The following is a 23465-nucleotide window of genomic DNA, read 5'->3' as shown; positions in this document are numbered from 1 at the left end:
CTTTAGGGAAATGCAAATTCCCTGCAGAAGGGGAAGCGTTTGAACGTGCTGGCTGCTCAGACGCGCCGGGCAGGGAAGCAACACTTTTATCACCTGAAAATTAAATAAAGGCTGAGATGTGAAGCCTCCCTACCCTGCTCAGCAGGAAAACTTCCTCAGCTCCTATGGCCGGATCCAGCAGGGACAGGACAGGCAGGACGCGGTGTTTCATCTGTGTTCTGCACATCCTCCCTGGCCCCAGGGGTAAGCTTTAATAGCCTGGAGACACGCAAGCTGCTCGGCTCTGCTAGGCTCCTGGATGGTTTCAGAGGCATTTTGACACCCCGGTGTGGGTGGCATTTCCCGGCCACCCTTGCTGCGCTGGAGCAGGCTCTAATCAAGCTGAAAGCAAACGAGCTTCCCTGGGTAAATTAAGCTGCAACCCCAAATCCATTATTATGATGAAGCCAGGGAGCCTCGTTCCAACCCAGCGATGCTCCAACCATCTCAACAGAGGCTCCCGGAGACCGAGCTGCCGCGCTGGGCTCCGAAAAGCTTCACCACGGGGCATCGCAGACGCTGGCGAGAGTACGGGGCAGCAAGCCTTCGACTTTGTCAGCTGCATGGGCCACGAGCAAAATAGGACGGCGCCTAAAACCCAGGCTGCCCCACCACCAGCCCTTCTCCCCTCTGCCCCCACCGCGCTTACTGGGCATCGCCGATCCCTGCCCTGGGCTCCTCGCTCAGCAGCACCAGCGCACGTACGGGCTCTGTCGGGGAGCCATGGGACCTACCCTGGGTGTTCCCCGTCTGCCAGAAACAGAAGTCATCAGGAGCAGCTCGGCCACCCGGGTTGAAGACTTACTTTGAGATCCGGCCACGGTGGTCCCTGCCCCTCTGCTCCCAGGGGCACACAAGATGGTTTCAGCCTGAGGAGGAAGGCAGACAGCCATACTGCCTGCCAACCGGTGCACCCCGGGAGGGTTTTTCTCCATCTCTTTTTCATGCTGCTTCCTAAAGAGCCAGGCTGCAGCAAACAGAAAACGCCAACGTTGAGGAAAATCTACGGAGACCTTGCAGAAGTGCAGAAACACCTAGCGCTGACTTAGGGATCGATCAATTCCCCCTTTATAAGCTCCTGTGGTATGGAGAAGCAGCCAAATGAGGGCATTCCTATTAATATACCTGGCTCCATGCTGAAATCCATACTATTTTAATTATCTTAGCAGATAAACAATACTATGGACTCTATATAGCATAGAGTACTCGCAGCAGCCAGCACAAAGGATGTTCTGCTGTTTCACAAATCATTTAAATTTGGCATCGCGCGTGACAACCAACAGCAAAACCAACCCAGGGACAGGCTGTCCCACTGCGGTCCAGCCCATGGGAGCAGAGAGATGAGGGCCACCAAAGATGTCCCCTCCAGCCACAGGGCATGGGGCTCATCCGCTCCAGTGCAAAATCAGCCACCACCCAGCTTGGCTCAGCCCTGCTGGCACGAGGGCATTGAGACGTCGACAGCCGCCTTGGTGAAGGCACCCAGGAGCTGATCTTGCCTTGGGAGAATTATATTAAAAAAAAAAAAAAAGAGTTTATTTTCAGTTTGGTCCATTCCCAGCCCATCTCCTTGCAAAGAGGCAGCTGTACTGGCATGGCACCGTGGCCAGCATGGGGACTGGGACAGGTAGCCAAGGGCTACTAAATGACCGCTGTTATTAAACACCGAGGCATGGTGTAAAACCCTGCTGCACGTTCCCAGGTGGGAATTTCCCTGGTATTTTCTCTTATCAGCTGGACAATAAAACACTCCCCACGCCGTTTCCAGATCGATACTATAAGTGTCGTTCGTCAAACAGATGGAGCACATCCTCCCCGCTGTCATTAGCACACCCTGGACGGGTATTTACTAGAAACACAGCAGAAGGACTTCCCTCGAGCGCTACTCGTGTGCTGCATTTGTTCCACCCGATGGTGGCACCTGCAGGACTTCGGGGACCTCGCCAAGACGCTTCCCTGCAGGGTCTGGAAACACCTACCGACCTCTCCCATGAAGCTGGACCCACAGCCTCCCTGGCTGAGCCTCCATGACCCTGCAGGACCACGGTGACCTGCTTTTGGATGGATGCACCCATGAAGCCTTCACCTAACTCAACTGCAGAGGGGCACCTGCCCCAAATCTGCTCCCAGGAGACCGGCGCAGCGCACGAGTCTTGCACAGGGGTAGGAATAGGAGATTTTGGTTAATGCCAAGGGATTAACTCTGAGCAAACCCACTTCGCTGGCACAACCGCAGGCAGGAGCTGGGCAGGAGCATTGTCACGGGCACTGCTGCCTCCAAACCTGGTCACAGGGTCACCAAGTCCTCATCAGCAGCACGCCCCGGCCATCCTCCCGGCTTGCAGCCACAGCCCCAAGGACGAAGACGATTCCCAGCAGCTGGGACCACGGGTGCATCCCTTTGATGCCAGGGCGCTGATAAAACCCCAGTCCTTGACCCGTCCACTTCAATAAAAAAAACAAGAGCTCAGTGAAATCTCTGCTAACTTTAGCAGATGCCAATTTTAGCAGCTCGCAGGAGGAACTGCTTCCCAGCTGTGTGCATGACGCCTCTTCTGCGTTTTTATCCCTAGCAGAGCTTGAGGCATGTATTCTGATTTTCTTAATGCCTGAAGATGGTTTTGGGGAATATACAGCCATTTTTGAAGTAACAGAGAAAAGAAATCAGTAGTTTAAAGGGAAACAGAGGAAAAAAAGCCTTATGCTGGAACAGCATCTGCAAAAACCCCCGCAGTACTAAGATTTGCTGACAAAAACTGCACCCACATGTGGAACATCCCTATTCTAACCCCCACCCCAAAGCTGTGCCATGAAATAGCAAAGCCAGGCCATGGGCTACCCCATTGCCCTCACTTGTCCATAGTTCACTGCCAGCCTGGGCTTGTTATCTCAGGGGGAAAGGAGTAAGTTTACGTGGCTGTCCCGTGCAAAAGCTTTTTGCACATTTGCCATCATTCAGATAGGCTTAAAATGTGGTATTTTTTTCAACTTTCATTTTTGGAAGTGATTTATCATGCCCCTACATCTTAGCAAAGAGTAGTAAAGGGATGGAGGATGCTCAAGAGCAGCTCTGGGATCCACAGCAAGATTATCTTCATGCCAAATTAAACCAGCTTTTTAAAATACAGGATTTTGAATCAAACTTTTAGTTTCCAAATTACTCCTTTTTCAATGAGTTCATTTTCAGGAAGCTGTCCCATACACTCGCCTCGAATGATGTTTGTCTCTGGCTTGTGTCCATTAAACCAGATAATTGGGAGTTTATAAGTTCATAACTTGAACTGAAGTCAGAAAGTTTCGTCTTTCATTTTCCAGAGCTGATTCACAGCCAGCCTGGCCCAAAATGTGGGCTTGCTTCAAGTTCACTGTCATTTCAGAGTTCATTTGCAGTTTAAAGCGATGCTCCGCTCCTGCCTGACATCTCCTGTGCTCTCGTCCCAGCTCAGTGCTGGTGCGTACTGGCACAGCTTGTATCTGCACTCCCCAATGCCTGTGTGGATCCACCTTATTGACCTTCATCAAGAGAAATGCCCCTGGATTTGCTTCTTTGCTAGAAATTCAGAGGGGTGTCAAGCAAAGATTTTGGTCCTGGGGCGAGATATTGTGGGCTGCCCCGTGCCCGAGCGATCATCCTTGATGCTGAGTTCAGGCAGAGAGCAGGCAGCAGAGCCAGAGCACACCACCTTGGACTTTCATTTTTATCTCTAAGGCAGACATTTGAGCTTTTCCAAATTGAGCTTTTTCCTTCTATGCTACACCAATACAAGAATTTGAGCTTCCTTATTTCACTGAACCTGGCTGTATTTCTGGTCTGCAAAGTCAACAAGAAGAGCAGCCAGCTTTTTGGCTCCCTTGGAAACTTTGCAGTCCAAGAAAATCAGACGATACATTTGAATACACTCAAGCTTGTTCGTCAACAGTCTGATTTCTTAGGGACCTGACCCTGCGTTCAGGCTGACCGATGCTGCACCGACAGCAATATTTTTGGGTCCTGTGTGAAATACTCCTGCAATGTCCCTGCTGCCAAGTCTTGCAAAAGTTCCCAGGCTGAGGGGCTGCCACTGGATGTGAGGAAGGAGCATCCATCACAGGGTTCATGTGAGTTGCTGAAACATCTCAGGTCACCAGGGAAGGGTCAGAAGTGGGGAGAGACATGCACCACGTTAAATACAACTCAATAAAAGCACCACAATATGTACAGGCAAGCGCCTGACATTTCACATCAACTGTCACAGAAGGGCTGAGGTTGGAAGGAACCACCTCCAACCTCCCCAACCAGTGAAGCATCTCCATGGGCATCTCACCATTGATGCCTTGGCACCTTCATGGACATCCTGCAGATGAGACGGTCACCGCACTCACCCGTCCCCAAAATGCCTTAATGGACAGACAAGATTTCTGGTCCTGGCTACTTGGATTGTGCTCCTCTCAGGAAATTTAGCATCTAAAGTACATGTCTAGCATTAAAGGATATAATTTCCTCTCTCTTTGCCCTGTCTAAGGTCACTGAAGGACACGGAATCACACATTGGGCATCCCATCCCATTCTGGAGACACAGATCTCCCCTCCCAGATGCCCCGTCTCAGCTCCAAGCAGCACCAAACTCTTCCCTTGGGGTCTTTCATGCGACAGGAAAAGCACCCTTCAGCCCCAAACCGTCACCATCACCCCAAATCCTCCAAGGAGGTTTGTCCGCGAAGCCTGTCCGAGGCACGGCACCCGGTCGTGGCCCGGGGACGAGGCATCTGACCGAGCCCACAAGGTGGAAAGTTCAAGTGGCTGCTGTTTATTTGGCTTTGCAGAGAGCAGTCGCCCAGCCTGAACGTAGGCCAAGCACCTTCCCATCGCAGGAAGCGCCGCGGGAGTCTTTAAATAACCACCAGCGGTCAGGGCTTTGGTTTACAACTTTGCTGGATGGAAAACCATCCCTCACACCCTGTCTGCTTCAGCTCTTTCCTGGGTATAAATGGCATCTGCCCACCCCCCTACCTCCTAGGTCTTCGTGTTCGTACCCACCAGGCCCACGTGCTTCATGGAAGCTTGTTAGAAGAAGAAAAACATCCCCGAGCATAGGCATAAAAACACATACGGCTTTTTGTCCCTTGTGCAAGATGAATTGCATGTCCTACAGTCAAAGCTTCACTTTGCTTTCGTGTAAATTAGCGGCTCCGTGGGGGTCTCCTCACGCTCCCCATCCTGCCGTTAAGGTCCATATGTAACATCTCATCATACTTCAACATCAACCTGCAGCCTTTCAGCACCACCATAAGGTGCTCCTCACCCTCCTGCCGCTGGGCTGGTGCGTTGCCAGTTCATATGGTTAAAACCAAGAATAAGGAATAAAATCCTTCCCCCAGGGGAAGCAGAAAATGCCAAGATCCCCCCTCAAAAGGCTTTCTCATGGATTTCCATGGGGGACTTGAAGCCAGAAACCTTGTCAAGAACCTGGACTGAATGGGTCACCCAGCAAATCCTGCTTTACCGATGGAAAGTTCCCAAACCCTGTTTGCTGGGAAGCCTGGCTAGTTTGGGATTTTGGCAATGCAGGCTTGCCAGGACTCTGGGGGATAGAAATGAGGTTTTTTTACCTATAGCTGTCATTAACAGATTAACCTAAAATGACGGCTGGCAAGAGGAAGCTCCATAAACAAGCAAAATAGCTTTTTACAGTTGGAAAACAAGACCTTGCCCTGACCTCCTCTTGGGCAGATTCACTGGCGCACAGCAAACCAGTATTTTATTTTAAACTGCACTTGTAAAAAGTAAAAAAAAGCTGCTTCCTTGACACTTAAGTCAGGTAAGGACACAGCAGGCTATTCTGCCTTATAAATAAGCCTGCTCTTGTATACACATGTGTTTTAAAATAAGCTTATGAAATGTAAACACACAGGCTTTTACAAAAAATAATTCAGCCTCACTGAAACCATTTAATCAGGGCTGAGCCAGGCTTCCTTCGCTGCTTCAGAGATCTGCACAGGGGATGCTAACTTAGACCCCCAAAATGCCTTAGAGACAGATATAACACCCTCACAAACAAGCAATTCCATTTTCAATTTTTGCAGTCCTCCTGCCCCTTGAAGGGGCATCTAAAGAAATGCAGAAAGGAGCAAAATCCACTATTTTTCCTAAGGACCATCCCTGGACCCGCATTTCTGCCTTGGTTTCAAAGCATGAGGTTATAGGAAGGAGAGCTTAGGTTGGGAAGGATTTCTTCCAACCCATGTGTATTGTGAGCAATTTCCATGCTGCCTATCTTCTTTGCACTGTTGAGATGGATAATTTTTCTATTTGTCCCTGTCCTCTATGCCCCAGAGAGTAGACAACCACCAGGAAATCTGGGCTGTAAAAATAAAACACAGTCTTGGCTTCGGAGGAGCAGGTGCAAGGGGAGGAACTATTTTTAACCTTTATTCTGCAAGAGGGGAATGCCGGGACCCCTCTGAATAGGGCTTGCCTGAGTTTAGGAGATTTATCTGGAGGCGGTGGAGGGGCCTGACTGGTGTTTAATCCTGGTGCTGGGTACTCGGGGCCAGCGGAACGGACATCAAAGCATTCCTGCATCTGCTGGGGAAATGGGAGAGGCGGCTCTGTCTCCTCCCTGCGCGGCTGCTGGGGCGACAGGCGGCACGGACCTGATGCTTGTGGCTCTCCATGACCCAAGAAAGCTGTTGAGATGTCTGAGCAAATTCCTGGGGCTGGATCTTCCTGCTTGATTTGTTGGGTTTCCATCCTGCTGCAAGCACAAGCCAGGTAAACCATGAGAGGAGCTGGGGATGCTCAATGGGAAATAATATGACCTCAATGGAGACCCATCGCTGCCACCAGCCAGAGAAGGTGTGGGTGACTTTCTTCCACGCCAGCTAGACCCAGACAAGCACCCTGGCACTTGCCATGTCTATGGAGCAAACCAACTTCTGGAGGTATCTCCCCATCCCTTACTCTAACTATGGTGGGAGCACTGGGCAGTCACCTCCCTAATTTAAGAGGTATGGTAGGATAACTGCCAGCCTTGGTGTGCATACGTTAATTGCACTGGAAATGGGTTATTGTAACCTGCTTCTGCCGAGACCGTTCTTATGCCCTAGGACCTTTCCAATCACCCCTCGGCACCATGGTGTTAACCAAAGTCCTAGCCATGAGGATGGAGGACAGCAACCTTGAAGAACCAGGGTTTGGTAGGATCCGACTGGCTGAAGGAGACAGGCACAAGGAGCACACCCCAATAATGGAGATGGTGGAGCACTGCATGGGTAGTTTCACTTCAAGTTTGACTGAATATTGGTTTGGGGGGATACTGCAAGGCAAATACTCTAATTTGAATAAAAGCTAGAAAATCGGTTTGCACTGAGGGCAGCTTAAAGTCTTCTGCCATTTGTTGGGGACTCTTTGCTCCCCTGTGGCAGGAACACACTGGTAAATGCAATGGTCTGGCCATCAGAGAACAACCACCCAGGAGTCAAACAGCAGCTCTATAAGTCCCAGGGAAGATTCAGGAAGGACCAGCTTCCTTGACGGAGGAGGCAAAAAGAAAATTTGAAGCATTTGCCCACCATGAGAAGAATACCAAGTGCTGATGAGCCAGGGAAGCTGCAAGATGAGCTCCCAGCAAGCTCACAAGACCAGTGGCTGGTGTCCCTGTGTCCATCCCGGGATCCGTGGTAGAAGCTTTTCCTACTGCAGATAGAGGATGGTTCAAACCTCTCGTGAGTGGGTTCTGTAGCAATCCAAGAGTTAACATCTGGCCTCTGAGATGAAGAGCATGTGAAGGATTTAGCAGGATCTGACATCTGATAAAGGGTGGCTAAGGTAACTTTGTCAAAGGCTGGCATTCAAGACTTCCCCATCCAAGGAGCCAAATGGCCCCAGGCAGGCTGCCCCAGGGGACTTCTGGGTATACGGCATGATCTCCAACCTCATTAAAGCACAGAAGACCACAGAATCCAGCTCCTGACCTTCTCTGGAGCAGAAAATGACAAAACATTTCCTGTTATTTATAGCAGCTGGAGAGTCTGACGGGAAAACCCCACTTGTGAAACATGGGCCGCTTGCCACGGTTGCTCTGCAGAGAATGGTCAAGCTGCTCCGAACTCCTGCCCGATGGACTGCTCTACCCCTGCAGCCACATCACCCCGGGCAAGATTGTGCCGAAAGGCTGTGCAAGAGGAAGAGGCGTATATATCTTGCTCCCGTTGGCTCTCCCAGGTCACATTCGCACGGCACAACGTGAATTAGGCAAGGCTGAGCATCCCAGGACAGGGTGCTTCACCTGTGGAGCTACAGGAACCTGGCAGCCCTTGAGGAGCACCTTTCACCCGTATGAGGCTCCACCTAAATGTGGCTGACCTTACCTTGGAGGTGATTGTCAGTTTTTTAGGGAAACTGAGGAGAGGGCATAGACCTTTTGCCCGCCTCCACTAGATGCTACCCACCTCCTCAAAGCATGGCCGGACATGCGCTGGCACGTTTCTTTGCTGGCAGCCAAATTTCCACCACCCTGGCATGCACCAAAGGTGCTTTCCAGCGTGCTTAGTCACGCAGGTGCAGGAAACCTCGCAGCCCAAGGCAAGCTCCTCCTGCAATGGGATGGGCTTTGCTGCAGGCTCATTGCGTGAGAGCCTCCCAGCACCGGCCCCACTCAAGACGAACGTTTGCTGTCACGCTGTCAAGGATTCCTATAGCTTCTGGCTTGGGCCGGTGCCAGCGTGGGTTTTCTGCTCAATTCCAGGCCGAGGGAAGCAAGCTGTTCCTCACGTGCTGCCGTGAGATGCTGTGAACGAACTTGCCAGTCGTGATAGCAGCGGCCAGCTCCGGAGCTTGCTGGGCTCGGCTGCCACGATGGTGGCTCTTCTCTGGTTGAAATGGTGTGATGGCACCCCGGGCCATGTACCAACCACTGCCCTTGCCACAGTCTAAAATAAGCCGCTGGGCTGGGGGAATGGCAGGGCAACGGTGAGCATCTCCCACGCCAACGCAGCGGTCAGCAGCTGCTGGGATTTAGGACCACACTGGGAGCAGCATAGGTCACACTCCTGAACTTCACCTTCACCATGAAGCTGTTGCTCCTGCCCAGGCAATGATATGGCAGGATTCAGCTTGAGAGCAGAAACCTGAATTTAGGGACCCAGGAGGCTCATTATAGTCATCATAGAATCACAGAATGGTTTGGGTTGGAAGGGACCTTTAAAGGTCATCTAGTCCAACCCCCTGCAATGAGCATGGATGTCTTCAACTACGTCAACAGAGACCATTTCAGCTTGCTCTAAAGGAGTCACCTGGTGCCTGGCTTCTTGGTGGGCACCTCCCATCCTTCTCTGCTGCAGCTCCACTGTCGGTGAATCCCCACGCTCCCGTGGCCACTGTGGGAGACTGAGAACCCTACAGACGTCATCCTCAGCAGCAAAATCCCAAAACAGAGCCGTGGCCAAGACCCTAAGTGCATCTCTGAAGAGCGCAGCCAGATCTTCTCCCAGGGAGATCTCAGCCCTTGTGATGGACAAGCTCCTTCTAAATATCCCCAGGAGGTTTGCCTGCAACTCCAATTAATAACACCGTATTTTGTCAACAAAGTCGGGTCAGGAGCAATTCATAGATTTCACGATGGTTAACCTTTTTCCACCAAACAAGCCCAGGGGTATTTTGACTCCCTGCCCTTGAGAAGTTTATTTGTGTAGGACCCGTCCACTTACCAAGCTTCTGGCAATGAAAAGACATGCAAGGAGCATAACCGCTTTCTAATAGCTGGGGAAAGACTTTATGGTTGTGGCCGGGGCTCCCCGGCACTGAGCTAGGAAAGCAGAGCACCTGCCAAAGCCACCTGAGAGAGTCCAAGAGGCTTGTAATTAGCCTGGGAGAGAAACGAGGGCGAGTGCAACAGCCCAGTCATCACCCCCAGAGGCAACGAGACCTTCTGCGGAGAACTTGTAGGTGTTCTTCTTGCTGGAGGCAAAACGTGCGGACCAGGGTTGTGGAGCTCCGAAAGAAGACCCAACAGAGACGACACATCAGAGAAAGCCATCCCCACTTTCAGCCTTTTCCATGTCCCATCACCCAGGAGGAGATGACCCAACACCAAACCGGTTCAAGCTTCCCCAGTGCCCTCCACTGCCCAGGACACATCTCACCATCTGATGCTCCCAGCATTTTGAAACAACAGGAGATGCAAAGAGTGGGATCAAGAAAACGGACTACCTTATCCTTTGCCTGGCAAGGATTTCACACCTTTCAGAAGCAGAAGGACCAAGGAGAAAGATTTCTCCACCTTCCTCCCGAGATGTGTGGGATGCATCCTTCACCCCAGGACCACGGGCAGATGTTTCCCCTCCGGGTAGCCCAGAAACCTTCACCGTGATTTGAAAGGGTTGGCCAAAAGCTATTCGACCAAGACTCCCGTGCTGCCTGGGCTCTCCTGGCGAATGATTTACAGATGCTGCAACTGGCTGGCGTGCTCTTCACCCAGACAGAACAAGCATCTGGCAGGCCCATTATTTAAGAGGCATGACTGCTTTGCGTGGAGGGTGTGTCCTGGAGAGCCTGGAGATTTATTGTCCAGATATAAAGTGACTGAGCTCTGTCCCAGGAGTACCGCGAGGGAAAAGCAAAGAGTTTCTTCATAAAAGAGCCTACTTATCACAATTGCAATTATTTGCACACGAACGGGAGGCCAGGAGGGCAAAGGCACCCCAGGGTGACACGGGGCTGGCTCCAGCGGGCGCTGCCAGCTAGAGGAGGGTGTCTGGTGCGGTGGAGGAATGGCTGTCCCGGTCAGGGACAGAGAAAGCTGTGCCTTTTAACAGCAGTTGGGATATTTTCTCCAGTACATTCCTCTCCCTCCAGTAATCTTGTGGGAGCCTGGAAAGATGGGTTGTGAAACCCAAGTCCTCCCTGTCGGCAGCTCTGTGGGGATGCCAGCAGCCAGAGCAGCCTTGCATAGGGGCAGGACCAGTGTCCATCACATTGCAAACGCCAAGACACCGATAATTAAACTGGGTGGCGAGGAGAAAGCCTTTCCCACCATACAACTCCTCCCTGGCCTGGCTTGTCCCTGCAGCAGGGTGGACTCAGGCAGAGCTTCTCAGACTGGGGCAAAGGATTCAGCACGCTCAGCATGATGCAATATTTACCTCTCCTTGAGATTTGGGTGAGGGCATGCATTTGCATCACTTGGGGCTGTATTTGCTCAGGGATAGAAAGTGAAATCCTCTGGGTTTCTGAGTAAATCCCAGTTCAGAGCAGTAGCTGGAAGAAAAGCCCGGTGGGATGCACTGGCTCCCGGGTGGCTCCTCCAAGCCAAGCAGGACCTTGCGTGGTGCCTGACATCTCCATCCATCCCACCGACGGGCAGGACATCAGGTTGCATCTGGCAGCGGTTCGCAAGGACGCCGATTACAGCCACGCGCCGGGCTGAGCCGTGCACGCCTGCCGGCGGTGTGCGGCCGCATGATGTGCCTTCGCCCGCTTCTGGTTTCAATTAAAGCTGCTGATAATTTTAGCACGAAAACCCTGAACCAAGCGCATCCCACAGCAGGCTTGCTAACGCTGGCCAGATGTGTTGCTCCTGGCAGGTGCCGTGGTGGCCACAAAGCAGGTGGCTTTGCAGGGGGAAACTAAGAAAAGAAAAAGTTATGGGTCATTGCCATCAAACCAAGTCTTCCGGGCTCAGGAAAACTGAACCGAGCCGGTCCTGGATGCTTTGGGGACTGGGCTTGGGTGAGGCCCTGGGGCTGTAATGGTTTTATTTAGGGTGTGCAATAACCTTTGGCTCCTATTGTATTTGTGTTTGCCAGAAAGACAGTTGGTCTGGCTGGATTAAAGCCGGCGGTAATTACATGCCAATGCCTCCTCTGTAGCGAGGAGAGGCAAAACGGAAAAAGAAAACCGCATGCATGTCCCCCTGCTCGCCACTTCGTTTGGAGATGGCCCCTTGCCCTCCTGCGAGCAGAAATCCGGCTCGTGCCCAGCATTAGCGCTTTGGAAAATTATTGACAACGCAGTGTGAAAAGGAGGAGAGATGTGGAAATCGCTCCTGGTGTCAAAATGCATTTCGTAAGCAACCAGCCATATCCTCTGAAGGACACCCTCTGCCTTGCCCGGCCATCAACCCGGTGAGCAGCCTTCCCCGCTTCCCCAAATGAACGCGCAAAATTCAAAACAGATGCTCCAAAACGCCTGGCCGAAGACGTTCCCTTTCATCTGGTAATTGCTGCTTCCGAGGAAGAAGATCTTAAGTGGTCCTCAAACACTCTTAAATGATCCAGACACCTATTTTTGTCCTTTTTGGGCTTCAGAGCATCTTTGGCTTTGGCATCCGAGCCACCCTGCCGCTCCTCATCCCCTCTCCCCAGCAGTTAATGGTTGGCCTCAGTCTCCTTGCCAGCATTTGCACCCCTGGGGCTGGTTTACAGCCACCCACTTGCCACCAGCCGCGTGCAATCCCACTGCGAGGGTGCCGCGACACCGCTGAGATGGGCACCGCTGCTCCCCCAGCACTAGCCAGGCACGGCGCAGGAAAGCCAGCCTGGGGGGGGGGGGGGGGCAAAAATGAGGTGCAAAAGGCAAAACTAAGACGTTATTTGCAGTAATGGCAGTGGTAACACCTCCATCTAAAACTGCAGCAGGAGGAAATCCCACCCCCGCCAGCTGCTACGGCTATGGCCCCCCCTTTTGACTTACGCAAGCCTGAATTTAATTGAGGTACATTTGCACCAAGGATTTCCTCTTGTCCTCTTCAGTCACTGCATTTCTAGCTTTGACAAATAAACAGCCAGTCCTCAAACCTCGGGCTCTTTATTGCTTGCGGTTCCTTCCCCCTCGTTTCTAAGAAATGAATAACAGGAGCAGAAGGTTGCAAAACACACGCTGACCACCCCTGGCTTTAAATACAGCAAGAAATCAAATAAACGGGGAGAGAGGAACAAGGGAGATTGACTGCAGGGAGAAAATGCCCAGCTGCACCCACCATAAGTGCTGGAAGCCATGGATGCTGATTTAGGTGGCGAGAAAACACCATGCAGAAAGCAAAACCAGCGATACCACCGATGAGCAAGGATGCAACGCACTCCCGCGCTGGAGCTGCGGCTGTGAAGGAGCCCACGGGCTGCTCAGAAAAGATTCAGGGTGGAAAGTTAATGCCCGACGTGATGTACTAAATAACCATGGCCTGGAGAAGAGAAGCTCAGGGTCAAAAATCACTTAACATGGAAAGATGCGATGGGGTCTGCTGGTTTCCTCCCAGGAATCTGACGCCAATCCTCAGTGCTGGATTAGCATCGCTCTCCCTGACAGCAGAGACGAGCATTAGGGAGAATTGTGTTATACCAGCCGAGCAGCTTTGCTGGAAACTGTGGGAGATGAGAATAATCCTGCTAATAAACCGCAGAGCCCAGCTCCTCCTCGATGATGCCAATTTACACGTCGTTTAATGAGGGCGCGGCACGATGGAAGGACACTGCAGGGGAATATAAAATCCTGCCTCAAATGGACACACAGTGATGCAGTTTAGATTAGGCAGGATGAAAAAAAAAAAAAACAAACCAGAAATAGGTTCTTAACTAAAGGAAAACTTGGACAAAGTAAGGAGCTGGTGAATGATGGCACCTGGAGCATCTTTCTTTCCATCAAAGGTACCAGCTGAGCTCTGCCTGCCAAGGAGAAGGCAGGGGTCCAAATTGGGACGGGCAAACCAGCGTCTCGGCATCACCAGGAATAAGCACAGAGCTTCCAAAGTGCAAAAAGGCAACAACGTGCAAGGAAAACCCACGGCAAAGATGTGGCAGGGAAAAGTACAGGTCGGGGAAATGAGATGCCAAGGTGAGAAGTTACCACCCCTGCAGGGAAAGCAAACACCTCGCAGCTCTTCCTATATCTGAGCAGGCTCCCAGCCATCGCCCCGAGTGCAGAGTTTTGCAAGGTCTCGTGCACAAAGCCTCAAGCCCCCTTGGTAGGGTTTTAATCAAAATTTATTGCATCCTGGATGGTCCAACACACCCAAAGGGGGACCGGTGGTAAGGAGCCGCGTGCGTATTTTGCTCTGATGAACGTAAGTGTTGTAAATCCACTTCAGCCTTTGAGCAAAGTGCCTGGCACAGCCGTGCACAGGAAACTTCTGCTTCAGAAGACCAGGGCTGAGATTAGCACGAGATTAGCACGACCGGGAGCACGAGCGGTCGTGCCGCTACCTAAGGTTGCCAACCGAAAGGAGAGGGGAAGGGTATGACTGAAGGCTGCGTTAGGAAAAAAAAAAAAAATCTCATCCTCCACCAAAATGGCTTTTGCATTGCAAAAGAGGAGCACGCTAATAATATCAGAGGAGGGCTTTGAATCAGAGAGCCTTTGTCAGCAGGGAGGATGGCCGGGGTGTCCTTCTGCAGGTTGGGACCATCCGTGGTGAGGATTTCCTCCGTCAGCGGGAGGACGAGGGGCACACGCGAGTCGCTGGGGCTGTCTCCACCGCAGCGATGGGGAAACCTCGACGCCCTTATGCCTCCTCCATCCCTTCTCAACCAGGAGCACTGGACTTATTTAGGTTGGCAGACCCACGGCGCTTGGGACAGCTCACCAGAGGATAAATACCAGAGCAGGGAAACGAGCCATCGGAGCTAAAAGCCAGTGTGGGTACAAGAACAAGGCCAAACGGGTACGAGTCATCCACAAATAAATTTAAGCTGGAAACGAGAGCAGTTTGTATCCGTGCGAGCGGCAAGGCTCCGGCAGCGGCTTTCCCGGAGGACTTGCCGGGGTCAAACGGCTCATTAGTTTTAAGAAGGAAGCCGGCAGGGGGTTTGCATCGCGGCTGCCTGTAACGGCGGCGGGGGGGACACCGGCCTCCAGACCGGCCAAAAATCAGTGGTGGCCCTGGGGCCGGCTTTGATGGGATGTGGGTCTTCCATCTCAGCCCGCATCCTGCCCGGCAGCTGTACCTGCGCTGGTAGGGTACGGAGGGATGCAAACTGCATCCGTTTGCTCTTGGAGAGAGGGAAGCTGCATGGGGAGAAAAATAAAAAGGCACGGCTCTGTTTTTCCAGCTGACGGGAGTTTAAATGCCGGCTGGGATTTGGGCTCAGGGCCCTCCGTGAAACTCGGCTTGGCTTGTCTTAAGACAGTGGTTCTACTCCCTAAGCACCCTACGAGTATTTCAGTAATAGCAGGGGGAATCAGACCTACTTGTCAAGCATGTTGCTATTTGTGCAAATGCTGTGTACCGGAGGGAAGCTTGAAGAACAAGTCCCCTTTTTATAGCGCGTTGTATGCTGGCAGCGAGCCTGCAAATTAGAAGGAATTCAGAGAAGAGCAACAACAACAACAAAAAAGCCTAAGGGGCTGGAGGGATTAGTTTTGGAGGAAAAAAAAAAAAAAGAGAGAGAACTAAGTGTGTGGTCCAGTGGATGCGACTTTGGGCTGAGACTGCACCCACTGCTGTCCCATCCCCGGCAAACCTCCCTGTGCAACTTGCACGTTTCCCTACCTGTCCTTAAGAAGCCAGATGGGTTTTCTCCCACCTCAGGAGACGGCTCCGCCATGTGCACGCAGAAAAAAAAATATTATAAAAAATTACATACGTGATAGAAAGTTAATTAAGTAGCTGCCAGAGCAAACGGCAGCCCGCAAACAAAATCGCTTTGAGCTGGGAGCGGCTGAGCCACGGCAATGAAGGGTGCATGGGGAGGAAACCCCCGCTGCAATGGGGTTTCTAGGGTGGTTTTACCCCAAACCGGCTCAGTTCATCCCCAACCCCTTTGAACACGCACGCAGAAGCGCAAGATCCCTGCCTGGATGCGGCCCTGCTATCAGCATCCCTATTGTTTCAGGATACAGAGAGGGGCAGGAGGTGACCTGGATCATCGGTTTAATCACCAGCCTTCAGCCTGGCTGTGCTTGCACTGGTCGCAGGGCCCCAGAGAAGGGACTTTGGCAGGAGCCCAGCACTGTCCCTGCAGGAAAAACCTTGGCTGTCCCCAGCTTGGGGTACCCGGCCTCATGGGGACATCCCCGTGACCAGCAGGTTGGACCCCCCAGGGATGCATCACCCCGGGGAACACCAGCACAGGGACATCCAGAGCCTTTCAGGGTGTGGAAGTAGGGACGAGATGAATTTTCCTGTTTGTTGACCAAAAACCCCTGTTTTTCTGCCTGCCACACAAGCAAGCACGGAGCTGTAATTTGCCGCTGAGGGGGTGAAGGAGAGGAGGGGACGCAGAAGCTGGGACAAGCCTTCTCTTACATGTCCCCTAATGCCACCTTAAAAAATAATGAACCGGGGGCAGCGGAGGTTACTGGTTTGGTATGAGAATTTTCATGAGCATGAGAAAAAAAAAAAAAAAAAAAAAAAAAAAAAAAGACCACATTGCTCCAAAGTATTTTGTTTTTTGTTTTTTTTTTTTTTTTAAAAGCAAGCTTCAGGGGCTCTGGGAGAGCAAGGCTCGCTGCAAAGTTTGTTTTCTGTTGTGCCCACGTTACCAAGCAAAGCCGGCCGAGGAATGCGCGGCGAGGGGCACCCGGTCGGGCTGCACCCCTGGGTAAGCGCTGGCGGCCAGGTACGACAGGACGGCACGGTGACAGTTGCCAAGCCTGGGCATTGCCTGCAGCCCAGGACCCCGCTCAGCAACCCGTCTTCCCAGTTTAATGCAAGCTTTGCTTTGAGCGGTGCTCCGTTTCTGACCGTCGTGTTGCAAACGCAGCTAGTAAATAAACATAATATATACATTAAGAAAGTGTTTTCTAGAAGTTGGGACAACCACGGCAATTCCCCCAGCGCCTTTCCCCAGCGTGCCAGGGTGCAGTGCGGTAGCCGGCAGCTCCCAAACCCTTCCCCGGAAAAGTTCAAACCCTCAAATACTTGGAATTGCTCTTTGAGGGAATTTATTTTAAAGCTGCTTTAACGGCAGCTGGGAATTACCAGGGAGGCCCTTTGCTCTGCAATTTCCCAGCTGCTGACCCCGTTCGCATGAAGGGGGCCCCGGGCGGTCGCCCAACTCGGGAACGTGTGCCGAGCCGCCACCACCCAGGGTTGCACCCGAATTTCCCCTCACCCCGGGTTGCAGGAGCAGCACGGAGAGGGCTGTTGTGCATGGCAGAAGCAAGAAAAATTAACTCCCACACCCAGCAACGAGGGCGTGAGCTTGCTCAGCTCGGATGCGGTGGGGTTATTTAAGACCCCGTTCCCATGAGGGCTGAAAATTGCACCCAACCGCGTCGCTTCTTTCCTGGTGCAGGAGCAGAGCAGAGAAGCTGCGACCCTCCAAAAAACCAAGCCAACGTCCCAACGTGCTGGTGGCACGTTGCTTTTTAAGAAGCGTTTTGTTCTTAAGGAAAAAATAAAAAGGGGGGTTATTGAGCAAAATCACCGGTGGAAGTCTGCAGCTGAGCGCTGGCAGGACTGCGAGCGACAGGTCTTTCTTGAAGACTGGAAGATGGACAGGGTACTTCAGGACATGGTTTAGTGGGCATGGTTAATGGTTGGACTCGATGATCTTGAAGGTCTTTTCCAACCTAAATGATTCTATGATTCTATGCCACCACTGGAGCTATGGTTGTTCCTCTTGCAAAACCTCCGTGTCCCCCTGCCCACCCTGTTGCCCTGAGAAGGTTATGGAGCCCTTCTCCACTCCACACCTACATGGGGACATCTTGGTCAACCTGGCCGGGATTTCTGACTCAAACCCGAGATGAGGTGGTAGCCCTGGAAGATGCGGGCAGGTGGGATGGATCTGGTGGCACGTAGAGGCAGCCCCACGCCCAACTGCTGCTGGATGCGAACCCACCTGCGCCGCGCGGCAGCCACCGAGTCACCCGGAGCAAAGGAGGCCCCCAAAACCACAGGCATGGGTTGGGCTGATAGGCATCAGCCCCCCGCGTCGCCCGTGGCCCCGCGCCAGCTTTCTTCTCCCTGCTGTCATGCTCGACAGACACTTGTGGAAAAACACAGCAGAAAGGAGAGGGTTTGAGTGGCAGGTTGGAGAAGGAGGCGGGGAAGAAAACAACTTGGCAAGGAGGGAAGGGCTGAAGGACACAGGCATTTCCATTTCGGTGCAAAACTCCCAAGGGTGCCGCTCAGAGCGTTTATTGACCAACTCGCCCGCTCTTGACAAGCTGGCCTTGCAAACTGTGGCAGGGAGGGACGCTATTTCTGGTCAAGGCGCGTACAACGGCAACGCTTTATTAACTCTATAATCAACCGGTGACATGCACGGGACTCAAAACACACAGTCAACAACCTTCCTGGCGAGGGCTCTGGCTCTGCAGGCACCGCACCTGCGTTGTCACCCCAACCTTACCACAAAAAAGCCATCAAGTGGCCTCGTGCAATGCTTCAGGGGATGAAAAAAACAAAAAAGGGGAAAAAAAAAAAAGGGAAAAAAAAAGTCAAAGTCCAGCCAGGCAGGTACAATCTGCTTAAAAAAAATCAAGGGGTGCGCCCTTGACTCCGGCAATGCAGCAGATATAGAGGATTGAGTTGCTTCTCTCAGTATCAAAAGGGAAAATAATCATTGTCATAATAAAATTTAAAAATTAGGTGCAGCCAGGCCAGGTTCATTAAGGGTGAAAGGCAATGGTTTGACTCCAAACCCAGCTGTTCTCCCCAGCGTGAAATCTTGCATCGATACAATCTTCCCCAGCACAAGTCTATGCGGGAACTTGTCATCCCCCCCCTTCCTTGCAACATGATAACACACCACATCGCCCCCAGGTCTCAAGTTAAACATCTTATTAACTGCACTGACGTAAAAGAGGAAATCTCCGAGAACTATCGCAGAGATGAGAGGGAACACATTTACCATCCATCAGCTACGATACCGCTGCAGAGATCTGCACGTAAAAAAGCATTCAGCCCCTCCTTTCCCCCTCTCCTCTAATCGCTCATTGTCATGGGAAACTAAACCTGACATCCAAACAGCCCAGATACAAGAGACTCGCAGTAAAAATATTTTTAAGATTAAAAAAAAAACAACAAAAAAACTTGCCTTCCAGGAAACCATTTGGATACAGACCCTGCGCAGCTGCAGCCACCCTCCGTGTCGTATTCATCCCTCCTGCTTTGGCTTGGAAATCAGGCAGGGTGGGGAAGAGAAAGGGGAAAAAAAAAAAAAAAAAAAAAAAGAAAAAAAGGGGGAAAAAAAGAAGCGATACTGCAGCTGATGAGCCGCGAGAGGCTGTTGGCAAAGTGGTCCAGCAATCATCTGAAATTCAGACGGTCACGTGAGGAGCCTGTCTGCAGCTCCCGCGCAGCGAAGGCTCAGCGCTTCGCCGAACTGCACACGCAGCAATTCGCCGCCCCGAGATCTCCCTCCCGGCTCTCGCCCGTTTTCCACCCAGTGCCCCAGCCCAAACCCCCCCCGCCAGGTTTTTCGCACCGCAAGGCGACCCAAGGCTTCACGCCGAAGCCGCTCCGACCGCAAAAGTGGATTTCCGCCACGCCGAGAGCGCAGGGCGCGCTGAAAAGCATCGCTAAGCTGCAAACCCACCCTCCTTTTTAGGTTTTCCACCTAAATCCCAGCCCGGCAGGCAGCGGCGTCTTCTCCCCGGTGGCCGTGACCCCACTGCATCGTGTGGGGCTGATGGGGGGGTCCCATCAGCGCGGCGGAGTGCCCAGAAGAACATTCCGTACCTGCTCCCGGGGCCAGCCTGTCCCTGGGCAACCCCGGGCATGCCCAAAACCAGCCCCCAAAACTCCCCGGGCAGTCGCGGTTGCATCAGAGAACAGCCGGGTGAGCCCAGACACCTCCGGGGCGAGGTGGCAGCTGGCTTTTTTCCTTATTTATTTGATTTTTTTTTTTTTTTTTTTTTGCTTTAATTTTCACCCGGGACGTTGCTTCGCACCCAAGGGATGCTTTCAGGTTCCTTCTTCCCCCGTCCTGCATCGCCACGTGGTGCAGCAGCTCCTGGGGACCCATCGGGACCAAGCGATCAACAAAGGTCCCTCTGCGCGGAGCCAGCCTCACCATCCCACCCCCCTAAAATCTTCAGGACAATGAAAATGAATTTTTTTTCCCCCCCTGCTCGCACCCATTCTTCACGTAACTTAGCAAGAGGAATTAAGAGACTTAATGCTCTACGCTGCCTCGCCTTCACCGCCCGGACGGAGATGCGTTGCGTTGCGCTAAAGTCAGGCAGATACAGTGGGACTAAAAAAAGAGCGTGTGTTGGTTTTTTTCTTTTTTTTTTTTTTTTGAAGCCGGATTGCCTTTCACGGCGACTATATTTATAGGTAGAGCTGTTGAAATTTTAAGGGCTCCTTGCCACAGGAATCTGGTGGCGTCTCATGTTCACGAAGTGGCGTAACATGGCAAAAATGAACATTTAACTGACTGATGGGTGCTGCTTCCCGCCCTTAATTTTGGATAAAATCAGAGGGAAAAAAGAAAAGCTGTGAAATATGCGGGCGAGCTGTGTACAGCCCTGCCACGTGCCGCAATCCATATTTTCCAGGTTCAGAGCGCAGCAAACACGGGACCGGCACTTTCCTTTTCTGTCAATGACAAAAAAAACCCCAAAACTTTCGTGGGTGTTTATTTTTGCTTTCAGTTTGGTTATCAGTGGCACACACAAAGCCTCCTCTGCACTTTGTTTTATGGTTGAAAAACCCCAGCGGGGTTCAGCTCCGGAGTGGTAAAACTCGCTCTCCTCGTCCGAAGCCGCCCGGGAACGCCATCCGCCAACACGCCGCGGCACACGATGCCCAGAAACCACGCAGTCTCAGCCCAAAAGTTTGCAATTTTCTTACACAACAGCACGCTATGCTGCTAAAACCCTATTTTATTTTAATTTATGCTATAAAAGCACGTTACGTCACGTCCAAAGACGCTACCACCCTGCTGAGCACGTCTGGATGCTAAACTTTTATTTCCCTATGGCAACGCGCGCTTATTTAAGACAAAACCCAAACCATAATTAAAGTTATTGATAGGAGCCAATGTTTACTGTTTGCTATTTTAATATCAAGTGCTGTTGGCTTTCAAGCCACTGATTTCCATCGCTTGCAGGGGATGATTAAGCTGGAAACGTGCCTAAATGCCGGGGTTTTTTTGACGTTTCTACGGGCACTTCGGCTGTCAAATCAAAGAAATGCACTTAAGAGGCCGATCCCAGTGGCTGCTTCTCATCGGGGACCGCCTTGACTGGAAGCCGGCGAGTGATTTTTGAGCTATCAAGACACACATAAAAATAAAACTAAAATAGCTGTAACGAAAGCTTTTTGCTTCTGCAAGCAGCCCTCTCCGTAAGCAGAGCCAACGGGGTGAAGGCTCATGGGGCTCCGGTAACGCGACTATTTTCAGCGTCGTGAAAGTTAACAGAAGTATCGCTTTCCCAAAGGAATGAATTTCAGGTTGGAGCACTTACCAAAGGTTAAAAGTCTCTTCCTTCACTTGCCCACGTGTCATATTTGGCGGCCGCTACTAGCATCTGACATCCCCAAAAAGCGGCTGTGTTGGGGACTGTGCTGCAACAGCCCCTGCTAGCCGGCTCCTGGATGGTTAACTCTGAAGCCTAGTGACAACACACTACTAAGTTCCTGGATGTATACAAATATTGGTGCAGAATATCGGTGGGTGTACAAAGCCCCCAGCTTTAAATCCACCTGCAGCATTTTCAACATACGCTATTAGCATCAATATGACCAAAAAATTAGCAATCATCGTAACAGTGGCATTTAAATCCAGCTCACAACAGGGGAGGGAAGTTCAGGATATTTCGTATACGAACGAGTCACCAGCTCCACTTATCCACACTACTCTTTTGCCGCTGCCATCAATAAATACACGACTTCACTAAGGATCTGTTTTCTTGCCGATTCTCCTTTAGCGAGAAGGATGCATGTAAAACCAACCCAGCGGTTCCAGGCGCTCAGTCACCCCATTTACGTTTCAGCTCCTTTGAGCAGCAAGAAGAAGCCGTAACCGAATTAACTGGAAATTGGCAGCAGCGCAAACTTGCCAGATTCCAGCTAATTGCTCGGATTAGTAACTCCAGTCGCCCGCAAAATCCACCTTACCTACGGCAGAGAAAGGCGTCGCGTGGGGTGTCCTCCTGCTACGCGACCCACCCGCTCGTGCAACGGGGCCCACCGGCCTCCCAAACCCCCCGAGCCACGGCCAGGCCAGCGAAAGGCTCGTTAGCCTAATGGAAACACGCTCGAATACGGCCCGGGGAGAGGCCGCGACCGCCGCGGCGAGCGCAGCCCCGCGTATTTGACGCCGTTTCCTCGCCGAGAGGTGGGAAACGTCCACCGGGATGGCAAGACCGGACGGCGCGGAGTATGCGCTTCCCTCCCCCGCACCCACCCACCCACCCACCCACCCGTGGGCCCCTTGGAACACCGAAACTCTGGCCTCCGGAGGATGGTGAAGCCCCTCGGAACCCTGAAAGCCTTCGTGTCGATTCGCACCCCGGCATCCCACCCGAGGCGAGGCGTGCGCCCCGCCGGGGTCCTCTGCTGCCGGGGAAGCCGCCCCCGGTCACGGCGTGCAGCTCCGCGCACCATCCCCACCGGTGTCTGCGTGCGCGCGTGGGCTGACCGCAGCGTGCAACACCGTGCACGGCCCCCCCGCCGGGCTTACTGCGTGCTGCAACGCCCTGCGTGACCCCCCCCCCACGCTGCTACCAGGGTGGGTGGGTGCACGGGGGCAATGCCCTGCTTGAGCTCCACTGCCGTTACCGGGATCACAGCACCGTGCGAGGCTCTGCGTGGATATATCTCGCCCCCCCCCCCCCCAACCTTACTGCTACCGGCATTATTGAACCAGCCACCACGCTCACGGGTGGTCCCGTGTGTCCCCCCCGCGTGTCCCCCCTCCTTGCAGCTTATCGCACCGTGTAGCCCCACGCACGGCCCCCCCCCCCGAACCCCCCCACGCTCTTCCGGGAACGTTGCATCGCGCGGCGCCCACCCCCGCCGCGATCGCGATTCTCCCCCCCCCCCCGCCACGCACCGCGATCGCCCCGCGTGTGGCCTCCCCCGCACGCCGCGATCGCCCTCCCCTCGCCGGGGGGGGGGGGGGTCGTCGGCGTGGGGGGGGGGGGGATCGCGATCGCCTCACGCCCGGCTTCCCCCACGCGATGCGGCGCCGGCCCCACGGCCGGCAGCACACGCTCGTTTCCCCCCCCCCCCCCCGCCCCGTTCCCCGCCGCCCCGGCCGCATTGTTACGCGGGCAGCCACACGTGCCGCCGCCTCCCTGCCCCCCCCCCCCCCCTCCGCCCCGTCCCACGCAACTGACCTGCTCGCCGGCTCCGGCCGTGCCGCCCCACTCCGTTCCGCTCCGCTCGGCTCCGCTCCACGCCGCCCACCCGGCCCCGTTCGCCTCCCCGCGTCCGCACATGCAGCCGCCGCCGCCGCCGCCGGCCCGCGTCCCCCCCCCCCCCCCCGCCCGCCCGCCCCGGCCCCGGCCCCGGCCCCGCCCCCGCCAGGCCCCGCCCCCGCGTCACGTGGCGCCC

The 23465-nt window shown here is 53.2% G+C and overlaps 1 protein-coding gene across 1 annotated transcript in view; it reads right to left on the bottom strand.

The window, feature by feature from the left end:
* Positions 1–23355, bottom strand: part of PTP4A3 (protein tyrosine phosphatase 4A3) — a 46442-nt gene extending 23087 nt beyond the window's left edge. Inside the window, exon 1 of the mRNA XM_030011948.2 lies at positions 23249–23355. The gene's annotated coding sequence lies outside the window, so the exon portion shown is untranslated. The remainder of the gene's footprint in view (positions 1–23248) is intronic.
* Between the last annotated feature and the right edge of the window lie 110 nt (positions 23356–23465).

The sequence above is a fragment of the Aquila chrysaetos genome, chromosome 4 (assembly GCF_900496995.4).
Source record: "Aquila chrysaetos chrysaetos chromosome 4, bAquChr1.4, whole genome shotgun sequence".
Lineage (NCBI taxonomy): Eukaryota > Metazoa > Chordata > Aves > Accipitriformes > Accipitridae > Aquila > Aquila chrysaetos.
The sequence above is the reverse complement of the archived record's forward strand: the minus strand, read 5'-3'. Positions and strand labels throughout refer to the sequence as shown.